At 47.0% G+C, this 22,525-nt stretch overlaps 1 protein-coding gene across 3 annotated transcripts in view; it reads right to left on the bottom strand.

Moving 5' to 3' along the window:
* The window catches only part of TAC3 (tachykinin precursor 3), a 36,543-nt gene extending 26,716 nt beyond the window's left edge, over positions 1-9,827 (bottom strand). For 2 of the 3 annotated variants that reach the window (XM_077328874.1, XM_077328875.1), the window contains exon 1: positions 9,626-9,824. The gene's annotated coding sequence lies outside the window, so the exon portion shown is untranslated. Of the gene's footprint in view, positions 1-9,625 lie in introns of all 3 variants that reach the window. The other variant, XM_077328873.1, reaches the window with a different exon arrangement.
* Between the last annotated feature and the right edge of the window lie 12,698 nt (positions 9,828-22,525).

Genomic DNA, 22,525 nt, shown 5'->3' with positions numbered 1-22,525 from the left:
TTTCCAGGCTGTTAGTGGTATATGGTGGCCAAAAGGAGCTATAATCTAAATGATCATTAGTTCAAATCTCATCTCTGCCATCATCTAACCAGGTGGCTTTGAATAAGTCGTCCTTTCTTAGTCCCCTGCCCCTATCAGCTAAGGCAGTGGTCCCCAACCTTTTTATCTCCGGGGACCAGTCAATGCTTGACAATTTTACTGAGGCCCGGGGGGGGGGGTAGTCTTTTGCCGAGGGGCGCCGCCGCCTGAGCCCCTGCTCCACTTGCTTTCCCACCGGCACCCCTGACTTCCCACTGTCCACTGGGGGGCGCTTCCAGCAGCAGCTGCGCAGTGACAGGCCGAGGGGGAGCCCCAGCCATGGTGGCCACTGAAGAGCACCAATGGTGAGCTGGCGGCAGAGTAGCAGGGCAGCCCCCGAGGCAGCAGCTGGGGAGAAGGACGAGGAGGAGCCACGACCCAGTACCAACTGATCAACGGACCGGCCCTGGTCCCCGGACCGGGGGTTGGGGACCACTGAGCTATGGGATACTACAATACGATTTCATAATATTGCCCTACTGTACAAGTGTGTGGAAAAGCTTGTAAACAAGGTAATACCCACACAATGTTTTGAATGCTGAAAGTGCTATTTTCATTTATGATCAAATTGTTGTTGGGAATACAGAGGAAACTACTGGGACAGTTTCAAACACTTAAAAAAGGCCTAAACTATCTGGCAATAAGAATTATTGCAGAATCTCTTTGTCAAGACAGAACTATACATTCACAGTTGAACTTTGCAGTTCAGAAAGATCTTGAACTCGTTGAGCTGAGTCAAGCGTCTCCTGTTGCATAATGCTAATTACAACAGAAGAAATTCGTGACCTGGCAGGACCATTATCAATGTTCAGCGTTATTTCTTGCAGGGAGGGGGGGATGAGAAATGCATTTTTCTTGGGGCTGACATGGCTGTGTATTTAGCCATCTTTCTTACATGTGCATATTCAACCATTTGATGGGAAAATCAATACATACTGGAGCAGAGGAAGTAAAACACTCATTGAGTGAATTGCAGCCTAAAGTTTTATGCAGATCTTGAGTACGACCCTAAGCAGTCACTCCCTTCTAAATGCTCGGAAGTCAGAGACTTAGAAGGGGTATCACTCTGTTTAGAATTGTACTATTTAGTTGTTAGTTCAAAATGGGGCTGTCTTAGCCCACCGTCTTGCCAGGACTGGGATTCGTGGGACAGCCCTTCAGCGGCTGGTCTCCTTCCTTCAGAACCGGACACAGAAGGTTGCAGTGGGAGAAGAATTATCACCCCCCTTTCAACTCCCATGTAGAGTTCCACGGGGGGGGGGTGGTTCTCTTCAAGATCTTCATGCACCCTCTGGCCCAGCTGGTCCAGGGTTTTGGGCTGTGCTATCATCAGTATGCAGATGACACCCAGCTCTATCTCCTAAAGCAGGGGTAGTCAACCTGTGGTCCTCCAGATGTCCATGGACTACAATTCCCATGAGCCCCTGCCAGCATTTCTGGCAGGGGCTCATGGGAATTGTAGTCCATGAACATCTGGAGGACCACAGGTTGACTACCCCTGTCCTAAAGGACGGCTGCCCAGAAACATTTGCCAGATGTTTGGAAGCCATAGCTGGATGGCTCAAGCAGAATCACCGGAGACTCAACCCCTCCAAGACAGAGGTTCTGTGGCTGGGAAGGAAGCGGACTGATCAGGTCACAGAAGTAGCCCACCTAGCATTTTTCCACCTTTGCTAGGTGAGGCTACTAGCGCCCTACCTGTCCTCGGATCACCAAGCCGCAGTGATCCATGTGACAGTCACCTCCAGGATTGACTTCTGTCATTTACTCTATGCGGGCCTTCCCTTGTCCTTGACCGAGAAATTGCAGCTGGTACAAAATGCAGCTGCTAGGATCCTCACTGGAAAACCCATATTCATCCAGTGCTGAAGTACTTGCATTGGTTGCCAGTGGTGGCCTGGATCAAGTTCAAGGTTTTGGTTTTAGCCTTCAAGGCCCTTCGTGGTCTGGGACCCACAGATCTCAGGGACTGCCTATCACAGGGGTAGTCAAACTGCGGCCCTCCAGATGTCCATGGACCACAATTCCCATCCCCAAATGCTGGCAGGGGCTCCTGGGAATTGTAGTCCATGGACATCTGGAGGGCCGCAGTTTGACTACCCCTGGCCTTTCACCTTATGCCCCTCGCTGGGCCTTGCACTCTGGAGGTACTAATCTGTTGGTGGGAGGTTCACTTGGCCTCAATAAGGGCCTTTTTGGTCCTGGCCCCGACCTTGACCTGATGGAAGAAACTCCTGGAAGAGCTGAGGGCCCTGCAGGAACGTTCTAGGGCCTGCATGACAGAGTTCTTCCACCAGCTCTTTGGTCGAGGCCAGAGAAAGGAAGATGTAGGGCCCCCTTCATATTTAGCTACATCTGCACAGCAGGCATGCAGACACCTGAGGTGCTGGGTCAGAGGTTGGGGATTTTAGCTTGCTGTTGGTTATTGATTTTATATTGTTTTACTTTTCTGTAGGGTTTTTATGACTGTAGCCCGCCACAAGACGGCATCCAATAGTGGCGGGAAACAAATCCAAATAATAATTAAATACATAATGGTGCTTGAGAAGGTTTTTGCTCCATGGGGAAATACATAAAGGCACCACTCTATCTACAGATATTTTTTTTTCTGTACAAGGTAAATAGCACCTGGAAGGGTAATATTTATATCACAAAAACGGTATTGGGAAGAGATCGAATCTCTCATGTCTCAGTCCTCTGTGAAGGCTGGTAGCGCCAGTTTGGGAAATTCCTGGAGATTGAGGGGCAGGACCTGGGGAGGGGCAGGATTTGGGCCACGGTTTGGCCACCCCATAGAATCCATCATCCAAAGCATCATTTCCTACAGGGCAACCGATCCCTGTTGGGTAGAGTTCAAATTCCAGAACTCCAGGGCCCACCTGAAGGTTGACATCCTTAAGGATGTGATCTGAATACACTAACACTATGTCTCATTCTAGCACCTCATTTGAACTAAAGGGAAAGGGAGGAGATTTACTAATCACAAATTTTCCAGCTCGCACCTCTAGCTTGGTTTTTATCCTTTGGGTTTTATGATTCAAGGTGAGCAAGCATGGTTCATGCAAACGTGGAAACTTGAAATAGAGGGTTACTAGCTGCACGGGGTAAGAATCTAAAAGAATATTTCACTCATTTATAATTTCCCAAGACCAAGTTCCCCATGAATCTTCTTCCTGACTGGCCTTTCAGCGACAACGAAGAAGTTATTTTTTTAAAAGACATCATCTGAGAGCTCTTCGGCTTTGCTTTTAAATTCCTGCATAGAGCAGATAGTTTGAAAAATCCGCTGGAGGTTGCTGTCAGATTGTTCTGTTTATTCAGCAGTTAAATATTGTTGCAGTTTTTAATATTTTAATTGTAAGCTACTTGGTATGCTGTAGGCAGAGAATGCAGCTAGAAATGTTTTAAATAAATAAAAACAGGAGTTGTTTTCGAACATGGTTTCCGCCATCTCTTATTTCCTCTGTCACATTTCCATTTTCCAAACTTTTAAGTGTACACTAGTCAGATCTGCAGTGTTTATCTGGGATTACACAGTGGCTAGAAAATCAGCCTAAAGCAGTGATACTCACTTGACGGCTGAGAAATCACATGCGGTTTTTTGACATGCCACCTCCAGCTCTTCTGAGCACTACAGGTGACCCATATTTTAGGAAAGTGGATAAGGCCTTTCACTGAAGAGGTCTGTGGTTGGCAGGTGACCCCCACCTTGAAACAGCCACTGTCAAGGAACAGGTAAACCTCCCTGAGGTGCAGGCATTACGCCAGGGATGGACATCAATGTTGAAAGCTCACGCCTTGAATAAATCTTTGTTGGTCTTAAAGGTGCTATTGGACTCTGATTTTGTTGTGCTACTTCAGACCAACACGGCTACCCACTTGAATCTATCAATGTTGGTGGTTCTTTTAGTTGACAGTTATTGTTGAATGTGGCTCTCAGTGAACTACATAGTGAACATCACTGGTCTAGAGGTTCCCGGATCCTTCAATTTCCTACTCCATCCTCAAATTCAAATGTTCCAGCTTCCAAGTTTGCACTTTCTCAACCCTGAACTTTGTGGATTCATAGATACTTATTTAAAACAAATGTCCGCAATAAAAGAAGAGCAAAAGTTGAATCCAATGGCAGCTTTAAGACCAACTAAGCTTTATTCAAGGTGTGAGCTTTCATATGCATGCACACTGAACGTGTCCGAACATTGACAATCACAAGTGAATTTTGTAAATCTTCAGAAACTCTGAGATCCACCCTTCTAGGCTGACACTCACCAAATCAAACTGTCATTTACTGCTTCAAGTCTGGTACCTGCTGACAATTCCCAGTTCATCAGAATTTGCCAAAATGCACGTACAAATTCTATGATTCACAAGATTTTGGATATCACTGTAAAATAACCATGCATGCATACATTTATTTTAAAAGGAACAATGGCTCATTTTGCTTATTGGGTTTATATTTTAATGTTACTTCTTGAGAAAAATACATCGGCATTGTTATGGATACAGATCCTGGATCATTAAATGTGGAGGAAATAAATGTGATGGGAAACAGAGAATGTTGCAGAGAAGTAATACAAAAAGTTACACGTTACATAGAAACTGATACACAGCGAACAAAATCCTGGTCGTGTCATCTCATAGTGAGACAGGGGGGAAAAACATTCGAAAAAGCAACAAATACGGTTGCAGAAACTGGGCATTTTCCAAACTGAGACAGATGCAAAATATTATGGTTTCTTCAGCTTTGGGAGAAATGACAGTTGATAAATACATATGCATTAATAATCAGTGTAGAAAATCCATCAAGGAATATTTGCCATTTTTCCCATCATTGAAGGCACTTAATGAACACAAGACACTCAGAGTAATTTAAAAGGAACAAAAGTTTCCCTCGAATGCACAGGCCGAGCAAACAACTAGTTTTGGACCACTGTTTGCAAGAAAACATAAGGTAAAGGTAAAGGTATCTCCTGTGCAAGCACCGGGTCATGTCTGACCCTTGGGGTGACGCCCTCTAGCGTTTTCATGGCAGACTCAATACGGGGTGGTTTGCCAGTGCCTTCCCCAGTCATTACCATTTACCCCCCCAGCAAGCTGGGTACTCATTTTACTGACCTCGGAAGGGTGGAAGGCTAAGTCAACCTTGTGCTGGCTGCTGGGATTGAACTCCCGGCCTCATGGGCAGAGCTTTCAGACTGCATGTCTGAAAACATAGCAGTCACTAATTACGTAACAAGGTCCACACAAGGATCAGAATGGAATATCCATAATAAAGCAGATTAAGATATGAATCCTGTTTCCATGGGGTGACCCTCCCCCCAAATACACACTGCTTAGATGGCATGACAGGAACTGAGGTATTTATTAGGACTGTGCACATTCTTGTGCTGAGGATTTGATATTTTAGGACATTTTGCAAGGCTGCCTTGGGTTTGTTTGTGTCAGGAGGGATGACATACAGGCATCTCTGATTTTTTGTTTCTGGTAGGGAAGAGCCCCTTAAGCAATACTGGCCTACAGTTTCTAACAGCTTGACACCATGGGACAGATCCAGTGGAGATTTCTATTAATTGAAGAAATCTCTATACACAGACTGGGAGTTTCTCTCTTCCCCATCCCACTGCAGCCATAAACGCTCCCCGAAATGCTGCCATGGGGCAGAGGGGAGCCTTAAGAACCGCATGAGAAGGCAAGTCAGAGGCCTGCATTGGAAGGGGAGGATTGGCTAAAATGGCTTCCCCTTTTCCATCAGTGGAAATCTGGCTCTGGATCCAACCCCATAGAAGTCAGCTACAAACAGCCGCATCTCTACAGCATTCAGAACAGGCCAGAGGTAAATACAGATAATGAATGAGATGTACTGCCAAATAAACTTTTGTTGTCGTTGTTGTTATATACTTAATGAGTAATTCAGTTGTCAGGTTCTCTGAGATGACTAAAGACAGATTCTGGGAGGAAAGGTGCAGCAATGCTTACTAGCTATGATGACTACAGAAAACCTCCATATTCAGAGGCAGTACACCTCTGAATACCAGTGCAAAGAGGCAACATGAGGGGGCAGCTTGGGCTTCTCTGCCATTTCCTGGCTCTCTGGGGCCACTGTTAAAACAAGATACTTAGAATCATAGAATTATAGAATCATCGAGTTGGAAGGGGCCACACAGGCCATCTAGTCCAACCCCCTGCTCAACGTAGGATTAGCCCTAAGCATCCTAAAGCATCCAAGAAAAGTGTGTATCCAACCTTTGCTTGAAGACTGCCAATGAGGGGGAGCTCACCACCTCCTTAGGCAGCCTATTCCACTGCTGAACTACTCTGACTGTGAAATTTTGGTCCTGATATCTTGCCTATATCGTTGTACTTGTAGTTTAAACCCATTACTGCGTGTCCTTTCCTCTGCAGCCAATGGGAACAGCATCCTGCCCTCCTCCAAATGACAACCTTTCAAATACTTAAAGATCAGGATTAGTCTAGATCAGGATTACACAAGAGCTTCCCAAGGGCCATGGGACCTTTCCCAGAAGCTCAGATGGCCACTGACATCAGTAGACATCACTGAAGCCCACTTCCCCAGTTCCTTTACAGGCCTAGTTTCTTTTTCCACAATAGAAATGGTAAATGATCGATTGATTGGTCGGCTGCCTCTCATGTCTTACTTCCACGCCCACTTCTCTAAAGGGCATGTTACCACTTCTGGGGTTTCTTGAAACCTGAAAAATTCTTCCGGGGTTCCTCCATGGCCAAAAGGTTGAAAAAAGCTGGTCTAGATGGACCATTGATGTGACGTGACATAAGATTGGCCGCCAGAGCAAGAGACTTTGCCATTGGCTGCCTCCATGCCACGACCCTTCCAAGTCCTAGCCAGGGCCAACCTTGCTTAGCTTCCAGGATCTGATGGGATCGGGCTTGCCTGAGATATCCAGGTTGGGGCTTTCAAGAGTCAACCTTCCTTTCATCAGGTACCAGGCGAAGGGAGCTTTGCCTCTCAAACCCCCCCAAATCTTATTAGTCTCTAACTTGCTCCTGGATTCAAATCTAGCTCTTCTACTACAGTACAGCTCCTGAAACTGTACAGTTTGAAACTCTGTCAGGGGTAGTCAAACTGCAGCCCTCCAGATGTCCATGGACTACAATTCCCAAGAGCCCCTGCCAGCGAATGCTGGCAGGGGCTCATGGGAATTATAGTCCATGGACATCTGGAGGGCTGCAGTTTGACTACCCCTGCATGAATAAAAGCTTGATGAGGTTTTGAAGTTGGTCTAACCGTGCACAGAAGATATTTACTGATCAATAAGTGGTTGATATATTACTATATGAGCCAGCCAATTTATTTGCATGTAGCCATCGGCCATTATAACAAGATTAAGATTTTTTAAAACCATTCAGATCAAACTAGTAAAACAAACAGAACAAATTCCATTTATCAATCAAATAAAAACAGATGGTGTCTCTCCACCTACAATTATTCTAGGGATTTGCTCTCTTATCTCTTTATCCTTTATTTTCTTGGCTGCAAGGGCAAGCAGTGACATTCGGTTGGTAACAAAATAATTTGTATCAGATAAGAAAAAAAGATTCATTTTTCACGATCAGATGGACCATTGAGTAAATTAGCAAGAAATCTGGCCCTCGGTTCTATATACAACGGACAAATTCAAATGTAGAATATCCTCCGCAACTCAGGCTCAATTACTTGTTGCTTGGGATATAAATGTTTTTAATTTATTTCAAAGCAAATAAACTTTTTAAAAAGACAACCCAACAATGCACCAAGTTGAAGATTTCGTGCAATATCCACGGGCTTGGTTTGTGGTCAAGGGCTTTCCAGTTGAAGGATAAACACCTTTGTACCAAATTCACCCCCTCCCCCACCACCAAGACTGTGCAGCAGTGGAAAGTGCTCTCAAATCACACCCGATTTTTGGAAACCCCTCCTCAAATCATCAAGGCAAAAAACTTAAGGAGGTAGTTTGCTACTGCTTGCCTTTACATAGCAACCCTGGGTTCCCTCAATAACCTCCCATCTAAGTACCACTCAGGGACAACCTGATTTAATGTCTGAGATCTGGTGAGATCAGGCTAGCCTGGACCACCCAGGGCCAAGGTAACCCCCGATAAATGACCATCACACATTTTAAGAGGAAACACTTTCTACCCCAAAACAAGCCACCTTTCCTTACCCTATCCCTCTAAAACAGGATAGCTGTGCTTACAAAGCCTTGTGCAGGATTATAGTTGGTCTGCTGTCCCAAGATGCAAAGCAGATGCAACTACTCCAGGTGTTACTCTCCCACTTGATCCTGGATAATAAGATAGGTTCTTCTTTCAAAGAGGGGCTTGGAATCAGTGGGGCTAGATCAACAATGAAGCAAGCTGGGGCAACTAGCAATGCAGCCCTCCCTGACCTACCCCATACATACAATCTGACATGAAGGGAAATGTTCCCCAAGTTTGGTCCCAGTATTTAAAACAAAAAAACCCTCTAATTCTCTAGTTCTAGAAAACACAGAAACATGTGATCTATGCCCGCTGAAAATCTTAAAAAAAAAAATTCCAAGCAATTCCTTGCCATGCCCTGTACCACACAAGATTCCATAACACCTCCACCTGTCAGGTCATGCAAGATAAACGCCAAAGAGATTTCCAGCATACAAGGAAAAATCTACATGTGTGAATACAACCAACACATCTGCAAACACTTGTGTCAGACAAGAATGCTAGTCAGGGGGCAGGCTCAGCTGTGCCCTCTTCACAGCCATGTACCTGGAAGAAAACCAAAGCCTGTCTCATTGTATTGCACTAAATGGGTCTATCTCTGCAGATCAGTCTTTCCCTGTAGACTCTGCACTCCTGCCTTTTCCAAGGTTGGTTCCACTGGGCTTCCTGTAACACCGTTGGGATGAAGTGGGCACTGCTTGCTGCTGACCTGAGCTGTATGTGAATCTTACTCAGTGGAGGGTTTCTGTTATCTTTCCATCATTAGCTATTCTCAACCCAGCCCGGAGTCTCTGCTCCAGGCTGTATGCTTATTAACAATTTCTGAGCATGCATCTGTATGTACCAATGTGCATGGGCATGCCCCCTCCACTTTGCACATGTACCATATGAATTTGTACTTCTGGGCAACCCAGCAAGACTGCAACCACAACAACCAACCCTCCCTTCGGTTCGGTGCTCCCTGCCACAGATGCAAACCCCCTTCACTTCTGAGCGGTTTCCTCTCACAGCCCGAAAAGGCAGCAACCTGCTTCCCAAATCACTCATCCACTCGCCTTCACGCCTTAGAAGAGAAAACCACCTTTGAATAAATGCCCTGTTGGGTGAGACAGCACGATGGGCTAAATATTATTCCCCCGCTGAACCCCCCAAAAGAAATCTTCCTCCCTGTCCCCTATGGACTTGTTGACCCTTTGCCCTGGAGAGCTCCCTTACAGGCCGGAATTCCACAGGTGGAGCTTCGCCTGTTGAACTTCGGACTTATCCGCTTGGGAACTTTCAGTTCTCTCTTTCATACAGTCAACCCTCCCCTCCCTCGAGCCCGACCCACCTGCGGGAGAAGGGAGCCCCGTCAAGACGCCTGGCGGGTAGCCAGAAAGCCCCGGCGCTGGAGAGGAGGCAGGCGCGCCTCGAGCGAGAACTCCGGCGGAAGGGAAATTCGCTCGTCGCCCGCGCTCGCCACTTTAATAGGAGGCGGCGGCGGCGGCAGAGGCTCCAGCAGCGCTCGCGGGGAGGCGGCGGGGAAGAGAGCGGGGGCGGGCGGGCCGGTAGCCCCACCCCATCCCAGCCCAGGCCAGCCCGCTCACGCCCTCCCGGCCACCCAGCAAGCGCCAACAGACGCACACGCGGGGAAGGCGGGCGAAGGACACGGGGAACGCGCGCAGCGCAAGCCTTCGGCCGCAGCCCGGGCTTTCTCCACACGCGCACTCCCTCCAGTCTTACACGGAGGAGTCCTTGTTGCAGAGGAGCGCACAGTCCCGGCGCGTCAGGCGCTGCCAGCAGTTTGCCAGAAGCGACTCGGGCGCCGGGCCAGGCCCTGCCGCGATGAGAAGGCTGCGGGCGGCTCCGGATGGAGCCGGGACTCCCGCGTCTCGGCCGGCTGCGGCGCGCTCCTTGGAAGCGCTTTCGAGCCTCTCTCCCGCAACGCGGCGGCCGGACGGAGAAGCCCTTTCAAACCTGGCTGTCTTGGGGCGCTGGTTTGTTAAGCGAGGGACGGCCGGGGAGGAGGAGGGGTTTGCAGTCACTTTTGTGGCAGTTTGGAAAGAAGAAGAGTTGGTTCTTATATGCCGCTTTTCCCTACCTGAAGGAGGCTCAAAGCGGCTTACAGTCGCCTTCCCTTTCCTCTCCCCACAACAAACACCCTGTGAGGTGGGTGAGGCTGAGAGAGCCCTGATATCAATGCTTGGTCAGAACAGCTTTATCAGTGCTGTGGGGAGCCCAAGGTCACCCAGCTGGTTGCATGTGGGGGAGTGCAGAATCGAACCCGGCATGTCAGATTAGAAGTCCGCACTCCTAGCCACTACATCAAACTGGCTCTCACCAAACTGGAAAGGAGGAAGCCTTGGTGCCTGATTTTGCCCACCCATTTTATGTCCCTACACACATGGGGAGGGGGGTGTTAACCTTCCAACACTATCCTGTGTAGGTGTCTCCAACCTCACAATAGCTCAGTCTGGTTCGTTTACACCAGTCCTTCTCAACTTTTTGTTACCATTGAGAAACCCCTGAAACATTCTTCAGGCTCTGAGAAATCCCAGAAGTGGAACGATCCTGCAGAATATGGTCGGGAAGCAGAGCTGGGGGCCGGCTCCTCCCACCCCCCAGACCCATCATTGACAGTTTTGGGAGCGGGCGGGTGGGTTAACATGCTCATTTATGGCCAGATCACCACATAGGTGTATAGCAAACTTTTAAAATGTATTACAAATTAATTAACTTCCATCCATTAAGGAAACGCTTCCAGGGCCATCAAGAAACCCCAGGGTTTCACAAAACCCTGGTTGAGAAAATCTACATGTGGATGTTTTCTCCAGCACTGTTGGAAGGTTTGCATGGGGCTACCGAAAGCGACAGAGAGACCAGGGGTACAAAACCTGGGGAGTAAAGCATGATGTGGCTTGAGCATAACAGCCTGGCTGTTCTAATCAAGCATTTTGTTGATGTACCTCAAGTGAGAAGTTTTATGGGTGCCTGTGGGGATTTGTGGCACTCCTGGGATGTGGGTCCACTTAAAGTGACCGGAGGCAATGCACAGGGAAGGGGCCAGGGGAAAGTAGAGCATCTGATTGGCATGCAGGAGGCCCCTGGCACAAGGGATCAGGCCCAAGGGTGAAAAAAACATACCTGCTGAGGCCCTGGAGAGCCACTGCCTGTTAGTATAGACCAGGGGTAGCCAAACTGCAGCCCTCCAGATGTCCATGGACTACAATTCCCATGAGTCCCTGCCAGCAAATGATGGCAGGGGCTCATGGGAATTGTGGTCCTTGGACATCTGGAGGGCCGCAGTTTGACTACCCCTGGTAGACCCTGATAAGACTCAAGGCTGTCTGACTAAGGCTAATCATGCATTAACAACAGCAGACAAAGTTTCCCCAGCAATTATTAAAGTGCTGGAAAATGCACGTGTGATTTCGGCCATGGAGTCTCTATTGATCTCACCTACCCCACATTTTACACATAAATGTCTCACGCCCTACGCCTCATGCCTTCCTTCTTTCTCTCAGCATGTCACTCGCATATATACACACACATTATAATTTTTGGATATTGCGCAGCAACCCACTCACGCTTCCATTGCCATGTGTGTGTCAGTCACACACAAATAATGTTGTCACGCTTGTCAACAGTCAATCCATTTTAATTAATTCTTTCTTTATTCAGCCTATACACTCCAATTGCACCTATTTACTGGGGAGAATCTCTGCTTTGTGTTATGTGCCTCTGGTAAAACACAGTTTCTGTGGAGGGAGGGTTCCTTCTGCAGAGAAGGGAGGGAGGAGGGAGGGAGGAAGGAAGGCTGCTATGCACATGTGGACAGCAAAGCTCTTCAGTTTACAGCCCCCTCCCTGGAAACGAAATAATCTGAGTGAAAGCCAGATACATCTCGACTCCAAATGTGATCTGTGAGCTTTCGACAAAATGTGATCTGGATCACAAAAAAATGAAACAAATAAACCTGAAGCTGCAACAATAAGTACATTTGAGTTTAAGCTGCCATAAGACATTGTGAGTGCATTTATAGTCTTTCTTTCATTATAACAGTTGTTCTTCTTTCTTGAGAGCCAGTGTGGTGTAGTGATTAAGACTGGTGACCCCTAATCTGAAGAACCGGATTTGATTCCCCTTTCCTGCACATGCAGCCACCTGGGTAACCTTGGGCCAGTCACAGTTCTCTTAGAGTTCCCTCAGCCCCACATACCATGTAGGGCAGGGGTAGTCTAACTGCGGCCCTCCAGATGTCCATGGACTACAATTCCCAGGAGCCCCTGCCAGCAAATGCTGGCAGGGGCTCCTGGGAATTGTAGTCCATGGACATCTGGAGGGCCGCAGTTTGACTACCCCTGATGTAGGGTGTCTGTTGTGGAGAGAGGAAGGGTAGGGAATCATAAGCCATTCTGAGACTTCTTTGCGTAGTAAAAATGGGGTACAAAACCCCCTCTTTTTCCAAGGAACCTGAAGTAGTGTCTGTCATTCACTCCTCTTCCATGTTTCTCTCATGACAACCCAAGGGTGGGGTGAAATTGAGAGGCAGTGGCTTGTCTGTGGTCACTCACTGAAGAATAATGGTCAAGTGGACACTTGAACCTGAGCCTTCCCACCCTCAGTCCAAGACCTGAACCACTGTGCTCCACATATGAATTGGAAACCCTAGCTTCCCTTCTATGCTCCTGCCCATAACCATCTTGTACTTCTGTCTTAAACTGTCTGGATTGTTTTCTGTATTTTCTAATCTGCCTTACATCTCCTTGAGAAAGGCAGACTATAATTGAAGCTGATAAGTAAATAAATAACTGCTTCTCCTAATAGATTCAAGTGCTCCACTTCTACTTGTAGGAATGTTTCACACTGATGGGACAGCAGCAAATGGTGGGATGGAAGCTGTTGATCACTGACAAGACAGTTTTATTTCTCCTATGTTTTTGTGAACTACAACTGAATTCAAGGGGTCTGATTGGCTGTTTTAGCAAAGAAGTATCATATGACTGTATTTGGATGTTGTGACACAGTTTACTAATTTAACAGAATTAACTTTTGCTTATATATTCCCACTGTCATGATGGTCAGTTCATAGTCTGAGGAAGAGTGCTTGCACTCAGAAGCTCACGCCTTGAATAAATCTTTGTTGGTCTTAAAGGTGCCACTGGACTCTGATTTTGTTTTGTTGTGCTGCTTCTCCTAGTAGTAATACATCCAGGTTGCAGTGGTTTTTACAACAACTGGCAGCAGTTCCAGCATTCGTTCAGAATGATATTGTTATGGAGAGTGGAATTCCCCCCCCCCCAGAAATTTGCTTTTTCAAGATACAGCCATGGATTCCTCTTATTCTCTTTCAAAAGAAGAATTTCTCCTTGTTGTCTTCTTTTACACCTCCAGGCACCTTTCATCCTGTGCAGGGTTTCTTTTTGGTAATGCTACACAATGTGTGTGTGTGTGTGTGGGGGGGGGTCCTAGCAGGAAGTTATCGAAGGTTTGGAAAGGCTTCTGAGCATCTGCAGTGTGACATTCGAAAATTTCGTAGGACCTCCCTCCCTCCCAGTCCCTGTCCTCTTTGGATTTCTCTTTTGAACAAAATGGATTTGATTCAAAACAGACTCCAAATTGTAGGGAGAAACTTGGGTGAAGGCAAATAAATAATACAAGCCTAAGAGCACTTTCCTGAGAGTCACTCCCCATGAACAAACCTGAGAAGGAAGCTGAGGATTGCTGTCCACAGAAAAACAAGGAACCCATCCAAGGCAATATTTTTGTTCTAACAATATCTATATTCAATTTTAATACAATTTTAAATATACATGACGAATCAACCATAACAGTTTCTAGATCACTTCTTTGACTAACATTCCCCGATAACTTTGAGCCAATGGCCTATTGATGTTATTAAAACACTAATGTAAGGAAATACCGTAGGATTTTTCCACACTGACTAACTTTCACTATTGTTACCACAATCTTATATTGCAGGACTCAACCCCTGATGAAGATATTGAAAACGGAAATTATCTAGAAACCGTTATGGTTGATTTTTCATGTAAATAAAAAATTGTATTAAACTTGAATATAGTATATATTGATAGAACAAGTATATTGCCTTGGATAGTTTCCTTGTTTTTCTGTTGGTATTCTATTGTGAACCTTCCTTTTTTCATGTTGAAATCTTATTAGGATTGCTGTCAGACAATTCCTGTTAGCAGCACCATTTCAGAATCCTGTTAGCCTGGCTGTAGCAGAGAAAAGATCTTTCACAATGCATGATGGTGGTGGAGGGGCAAGGAGAAGGCTGTGGCATGAGATATATAATTATACAATATATATAAACCTTCCCTAATGGCATAGCCTGGAATGGCAGATTTCTCCATAAGTTTGCATAGTACATGAGTGTCCCTACTTTCATCCAGGGACTATTGCAGGGCAGATTCTCTCTCCCACTTGAACAAACTAATAACTTTTAAAATATATAAAAACTCCACTGAGCATTTTTATAAGCTCTCCTCCCACCTGATTGCATTTTCAACTCAAATCTCATGGGGAAATGCATGCTTTCTTTAAAAAAAAAAAAAAAAAACAGCAGCACACATCATCTCAAAAGGCTCCAGCCTCAAGGTTATTCGTTTATATTTCCAATTATCCTAAGTTTCCTTGTGATAAATACGTCATTCAATTACATTTCATTACTTGTGTCATTCTATTTCGAGGTTTCGCATTCCACTCACCATCCGTACTTCCACCGATGTTCCGTACACTGGCAAGAATTTCTTATAACTTATTCATGCCCATATATTTGGGAGCTTCTGTTCAATCTTCAGCGGTTGGCAAAAAAAGAATTTAGGATGCTGGTTTCCCATACTGAAAATCCTCACAGTTTGATTCAGAACCCTGGAAGGACTTGGCACTAGAAACATTTCAATGCTGTAGGCCCAGTTTCCTTGTTGCATTAGCTATATGCTGAAGTTGTGCTAGACACATAATGCTTTGAATGCTGCCAGCATTTGTCACCGAAGCTTTCCCACCACAGGTCGTATGAAGCTGGATCCGGCAGTCTGTCTTCAGAAGGTCCTGAGGGATGTAGTGCTCTGTTGGAAGAAGTTGGAAAAGGCATTTTGTTTCTGTCCCCTTTCCTCCGGGCAGCCCCCTAGCCCACTTGCTCATGTGGGTCCTGAAGTTTTCTTTTTATTTGTTTTCCCTGGAATCAGGACTGGGAGGGGAGGGGAGGGGAAGAAAGCAAAAATCTGCAATTCTTGCACCCACAGAAATCTTTCGGTCTCCTCATGAGCAACTGGTCTAGAACTTAGAATGGGAAAGGCAACAGCTCTGGCAAGTGTGTTGTAATGACACAGGAATGCAGTGTAACTGCTGTGTAGGTGTAAATCTAGAGCCCAGGGGCACCTTGAAGACCACCAAAGATGTTTTTATTTGTCGGTCTTAAAGATGCTACTGGACACTACATTTGTTCTGCTGCAGCTTCCCACTTGAATCTTGCTTGTGTAGATGTGTTTCCGTAAAACTGTCACTGTGGCAATTTAAAACCTGATAGATTTCTTGGCCATCGGCTTTCAGGATCTAGAGCCCACTTTGCTCAATCTTCATTTAATTTATTGTCCTTAAGGATGGGCACGGACCGGCTCACAAATAAAAGCTCGTGACGAATTCCGGCGTGAGTTTGGAGACATTCTTGTGCCATTTCAACAGGCTCAGGTTCAGGAGAGTCTAGGGTGGGTGCTGTGCAAGCCAGAAATACCAAACTCACAGGGGACATCTGGCTGACTCTCCTCTACCTGCCCGCGGAGTTTGGTGAGGATTAGATGTACAGGATCCAAATCATGGACCTCCCTCCAAAGAACTTGCAGCTATTCAAGGGACTGAAACTCTGACCTTGTAAATCCAGTCCTCATCAAACTTGGCAAGCAGGTAAAAACAGAGTCAGATGGAGATCCCCAGACGGAGTTTTGTGTCTCTTGCACCGGATCCTCTCTACCAGATTTTGAAGGTCACAAACAGAACCTTTATTTGAATCCAATGGCGCCTTTAAGACCAACCAAGATTTATTCAAGGCGTGAGCTTTCAAGTGCATGCACTCTTCCTCAGACAATGGAACAAAGATCAGAAGGGTACTGATATAAGGGAAATGAACCTGTTTGTTTGTCTGCTAAAAGTTTCTGAGGCTTCATAGTTCACGAACCAGGCTTGCCAAGAGCCATGAACTGAACTGAACCGAACTGCACTTTCATGCCTGCCCCTAGTTGGGCTTTTTTAGTCCTCAAAGTTACTTATTTCCAGAAGCTCTTCCTACTCTCTCTTGTTCAGAAGTGAGTTGGGTATATCGTATTATGTCAGTAGCGTAAGCCACTGATTAAAAGGTTTCACTGAACCACGTATTGCATTGCAGTTTGCTTTGCTGCATGTGGATAGTAACATCCTGTTTTCTGAGTGGTTGCTATATTAAATTATCTCTGTCCTATCAAGTATGTTAACTCCTAAATAATCCCTTACCTACTACTTAATAAGATTGGGCACTATTTCAGTGATAATTACTCTGCCAAAAATAACAACCCTGTAACGTAGGTTAGTCTGAGATAGTCCCAGGCCGCCCAGCAAGTTTTCATGGCATGGGTGGGGATTCAGACCTGAATCTCCTAAATACTGGAGATCCAGCTTGGCATCATAAAGAGCTGCAGCCTCTAATCTGGATAACTAGGTATGATTCCCCACGCTTCCACAGGCAGCCAGATGGGTGACCTCTCAGAGCCCTCTTAGCCTCACCTCCTTTACAGGGTGGATGGAGGAAGGGTAGGCAATTGGAAGCCGCTTTGAGACTTCTTTGGGTAGTAAAAAGTGGGGCACAACCCCCCCCCCACTCTTTTTCTATCTCACACCCATAATCACCATACCACACTGGGTCTAGTCAAGTCTTAGTAAGGTACACCATCTGGAAAAGAAGGAGGAGGAAGAGGAGGAGGAGGAGGAGGAGAGTTGGTTCTTATATGCTGGTTTTCTCTACCCAAAGAAGTCTCAAAGCTTGTTACATTTGCCTTCCCTTTTCTCTCCCCACAACAGACACCCTGTGAGGTGGGTGAGGCTGAGAGAGCCCTGATATTACTGCCTTCCCTTTTCTCTCCCCACAACAGACACCCTGTGAGGTGGGTGAGGCTGAGAGAGCCCTGATATTACTGCCTTCCCTTTTCTCTCCCCACAACAGACACCCTGTGAGGGAGGGGAGGCTGAGAGAGCCCTGATATTACTGCCTTCCCTTTCCTCTCCCCACAACAGACACCCTGTGAGGGAGGGGAGGCTGAGAGAGCTCTGATATTACTGCCTTCCCTTTTCTCTCCCCACAACAGACACCCTGTGAGGTGGGTGATGCTGAGAGAGCCCTGATATTACTGCCTTCCCTTTCCTCTCCCCACAACAGACACCCTGTGAGGTGGGTGAGGCTGAGAGAGCACTGATATTACTGCCTTCCCTTTTCTCTCCCCACAACAGACACCCTGTGAGGGGGGTGAGGCTGAGAGAGCCCTGATATTCCTGCCTTCCGTTTCCTCTCCCCACAACAGACACCCTGTGAGGGAGGGGAGGCTGAGAGAGCCCTGATATTACTGCCTTCCCTTTCCTCTCCCCACAACAGACACCCTGTGAGGTGGGTGAGGCTGAGAGAGCCCTGATATTACTGCCTTCCCTTTTCTCTCCCCACAACAGACACCCTGTGAGGGAGGGGAGGCTGAGAGTGCCCTGATATTACTGCCTTCCCTTTCCTCTCCCCACAACAGACACCCTGTGAGGGAGGGGAGGCTGAGAGAGCCCTGATATTACTGCCTTCCCTTTTCTCTCCCCACAACAGACACCCTGTGAGGGAGGGGAGGCTGAGAGAGCCCTGATATTACTGCCTTCCCTTTTCTCTCCCCACAACAGACACCCTGTGAGGGAGGGGAGGCTGAGAGAGCCCTGATATTACTGCCTTCCCTTTTCTCTCCCCACAACAGACACCCTGTGAGGGAGGGGAGGCTGAGAGAGCCCTGATATTACTGCCTTCCCTTTTCTCTCCCCACAACAGACACCCTGTGAGGGAGGGGAGGCTGAGAGATCCCTGATATTACTGCCTTCCCTTTTCTCTCCCCCACAACAGACACCCTGTGAGGGAGGGGAGGCTGAGAGAGCCCTGATATTACTGCCTTCCCTTTTCTCTCCCCACAACAGACACCCTGTGAGGTGGGTGAGGCTGAGAGAGCCCTAATATTACTGCTCGGTCAGAACAGCTTTATCAGTGCCGTGGCGAGCCCAAGGTCACCCAGCTGGCTGCATGTGGGGGAGTGCAGAATCGAACCCGGCTCACCAGATTAGAAGTCCACATTCCTAACCACTGCACCAAACTGGCTCTAACCAACTGTGTCTTGTTTTTAGATACCAGAAATCGCCTCTCAAAAAGTTCCTCCCCAAGGCACACAGTGACCCTGAATGCCTTGGCAAGCACAACCATGTACCTTTCTAACTCAGCCGTAGCTCCTAACCCTCTTGCAGTTCCCCCGTGTGTTCCTTTCTAAAACCTACCCCTGTGAATGAGAAAAGCCAAGAATCCGACAGCTGTTAAGCACCTCCCTCAGTGCCGCTTGCGAAGCTCTCGTACTTTGCTTCTGATTTATTTCGCCACTCTGGGCTTCACACATCTGGCCCATCATTTTGCTGACAGCCAAACCCTTCAGCTTTTGGACACACATGCGGCAACAGCTGGAGCCACGTGAGTCACGAACCCGCCCAGCCCCGAGCAAAGGGAAGCATCTGCAGTGGCAGCAGTGTTAATTAAATGAACGTGGGGAAGAAATGGCCTAATGAATAAAACCCACTTGCCCCCGCCGAACGGAGTGGCGTAACAGCTTTGGAGTGGCTCTCTCTTGGAAAAAAGAAACAAAGCCCTGCAAGTGATACACAGCCACTTTTGTCCATCGTTTCCTGCCAGGCCGAAGTATGTCCCGTTCCTTTTGTGTGAGGATCCCGGCGCAGGGGCCAGGGCTTCCGGACGCAACTTGATCTCATGAAGGTGTTGATTTGGCTGGCTGATCCAGGCGCAAAGTAGAGAGGTGTGTCGAAAGAGGAAAGGGAAATCCAGTCAAGTCTTTATTATTACAGTACTAGACCAGTAGTCAAATTACAAGATACATAAAAACATCTGGCATTAACAAGATAAAAGAATCATTGATAACTAAAATATTATAAAAGATAAGCACTTTTTCCAATGCTTCCACTTAATAATTTGAGGCCATTACCTTATTTATCTGATCTTGTTTTCCCAGAACATAGGAGATCATTTACTCTCTTGCGATATAACATGCTCCCATCCGCTTTTAGGGAAGGCTTATTAAAAAAAATACCCGTCTGTGATTATTTATGCATCTGCCAGGATGGGAGCATTGAGACATCTGAACATGTATTACTCCAATGTAGGCTATACGATCGATTCAGGGGAAATCCAGTCTGTAAATGCAAAAGCAACAGAAGACCAACTCTAGCCATTAACAAGTCGGTCTCCAATCAAATAGGAAGCATCTAGTGTTGCCAAGCTCCAGTTCCTGGACACCCCTGGAATTTTCTCCAAACAACAGTGATCAGTTCCTGGGGGGAGGGGGGAGGGGTGCTTTTAGAGGGTAGACTCTAGGTTCCCTCTCCTCCCCAGACTCTGCCAACTAAGCACGCCAGTCACCTGGTGGACCTGGGAATCCCCTGGAATTACAGCTCATCTCCAGGTGACAGAGATCAGTTCTCCTGGAGAAAACGGCTGATTTGGAGGGTGGACTCCCAGCATTAGACTCCACTGAGCTTTCTCCCTGCCCCGATCCTGCCCACTCCTGACTCCACTCCCAAAGCTCCAGAAATTTCCCATCTCAGAGCTGGCAGCCCTGCATCTAACAGTACAATCCTAACCAGAGTGACACCCTTCTAAGCCCATTGAGTCAATGGGAGCAACTCGCCTTAGGATAGTGCTGCAAATGTATCAGAAACGGCTGGTGCTCCTCCTCCGCTCACATGGCTACACCAGGCTGTCAACAAGCTCAACTCTGGATCAGCACTGCATTCTCTGATTGTGACAAAGGCTTACTTATTCTCAAAGAACACACTGCATAGGTAATAGGAAGGAAGGAAGGAAGGAAGGAAGGAAGGAAGGAAGGAAGGAAGGAAGGAAGGAAAGAAGGAAGGAAGGAAGGAAGGAAGGAAGGAAGGAAGGAAGGAAGGAAGGACGGACGGACGGACGGACGGACGGACGGACGGATATTCTTCCTGGACCTTCAATTTATGTCATGTATCTGACCTTATGCTTGTTATTAGAAGAGAGATTAGCTGTCAGATAAAAACATGGTGGGAGATTCATGGGCATTTATCACGTGCCTTCCCGCTCACCCCTAAAGTGGGGAGAAGAGGTGAAGGATATTTTAGCTTCTTAGACAAGTATGTGGAGGAGGAGAGTTCAGTCCTGCCTCCTTCACCCACCTTCCCTTACTTTGTCCCCTCATTTTCTTCCAGCTTGGCCCCTATATGTGCTTTGAGATAGGGTAGAAAGAAAGCTGTTAAGACAACTGAGCAGAGAAATGAGGCATGAGAGAGGGAAGGCTTTAGCTCTGTTATGTTACTTATGCACACACACACGCACACACTCACTCCGTTTTGTATTGTGACACGCTGCCAGAATTTACTTTAGGGTGCCCATTGCTGTGGGTTGCACAAGGCAAGGCAAAACTGTGGGGCTGTCATTGAGGAGGCAAGCTCGTCAGCACTGGGCATTGTGCTTTGGCAACTGTGGAAGGTGAACAGACGTGATGCTGCCTTGCACTAAATCAGACCTTTGGTCCGTCAAAGTCTGGCCGTAGCTCTCCAGGGGTCTCAAGCAGACGTCGTGCACATCATTTATTGTTGTTGTTGTTATGTGCGAAGTCGTGTCCGACCCATCGCGACCCCATGGACAATGATCCTCCAGGCCTTCCTGTCCTGTACCATTCCCCGGAGTCCATTTAAGTTTGCACCTACTGCTTCAGTGACTCCATCCAGCCACCGCATTCTCTGTCGTCCCCTTCTTCTTTTGCCCTCGATCGCTCCCAGCATTAGGATCTTCTCCAGGGAGTCCTTCCTTCTCATGAGGTGGCCAAAATATTTGAGTTTCATCTTCAGGATCTGGCCTTCTAAAGAGCAGTCAGGGCTGATCTCCTCTAGGACTGACTGGTTTGTTCGCCTTGCAGTCCAAGGGACTCGCAAGAGTCTTCTCCAGCACCAGAGTTCAAAAGCCTCAATTCTTTGACGCTCGGCCTTCCTTATGGTCCAACTTTCGCAGCCATACATTGCAACTGGGAAGACCATAGCCTTGACTAAACGCACTTTTGTTGGCAGGGTGATGTCTCTGCTTTTTAGGATGCTGTCTAGATTTGCCATAGCTTTCCTCCCCAGGAGCAAGCGTCTTTTAATTTCTTTGCTGCAGTCCCCATCTGCAGTGATCTTGGAGCCCAGGAAAATAAAATCTGTCACTATCTCCATTTCTTCCCCTTCTATTTGCCAGGAATTGAGAGGGCCGGATGCCATGATCTTTGTTTTCTTGATGTTGAGTTTCAAGCCAACTTTTGCACTCTCCTCCTTCACCCGCATCAACAGGCTCTTTAGTTCCTCTTCACTTTCTGCCATTAGAGTGGTATCATCTGCATATCTGAGGTTGTTGATATTTCTCCCTGCAATCTTGATCCCAATTTGTGACTCCTCTAATCCCGCATTTCTCATGATGTGCTCTGCATAAAAGTTAAATAGGCAAGGCGACAGTATACAGCCTTGCCGAACTCCTTTCTCAATTTTGAACCAGTCAGTGATTCCATGTTCAGTTCTCACTGTTGCTTCTTGACCTGCATATAAATTTCTCAAGAGACAAATAAGATGCTCTGGTATTCCCATCTCTTTAAGAACTTGCCACAATTTGTTGTGCTCCACACAATCAAAGGCTTTAGCATAGTCAATGAAGCAGAAGTAGACGTTCTTCTGGTACTCCCTAGCTTTCTCCATGATCCAGCGTATGTTGGCAATTTGATCTCTAGTTCCTCTGCCTCCTCGAAATCCTGCCTGTACTTCTGGAAGTTCTCGGTCCACATATTGCTGGAGCCTAGCTTGTAGGATTTTGAGCATAACTTTGCTAGCATGAGAAATTAGTGCAATGGTGCGGTAGTTTGAACATTCTTTGGCATTGCCCTTCTTTGGGATTGGAATGTAAACTGAC

This window comes from Paroedura picta, chromosome 3, assembly GCF_049243985.1.
Source record: "Paroedura picta isolate Pp20150507F chromosome 3, Ppicta_v3.0, whole genome shotgun sequence".
NCBI classification, from domain to species: domain Eukaryota; kingdom Metazoa; phylum Chordata; class Lepidosauria; order Squamata; family Gekkonidae; genus Paroedura; species Paroedura picta.
The sequence above is the reverse complement of the archived record's forward strand: the minus strand, read 5'-3'. Positions and strand labels throughout refer to the sequence as shown.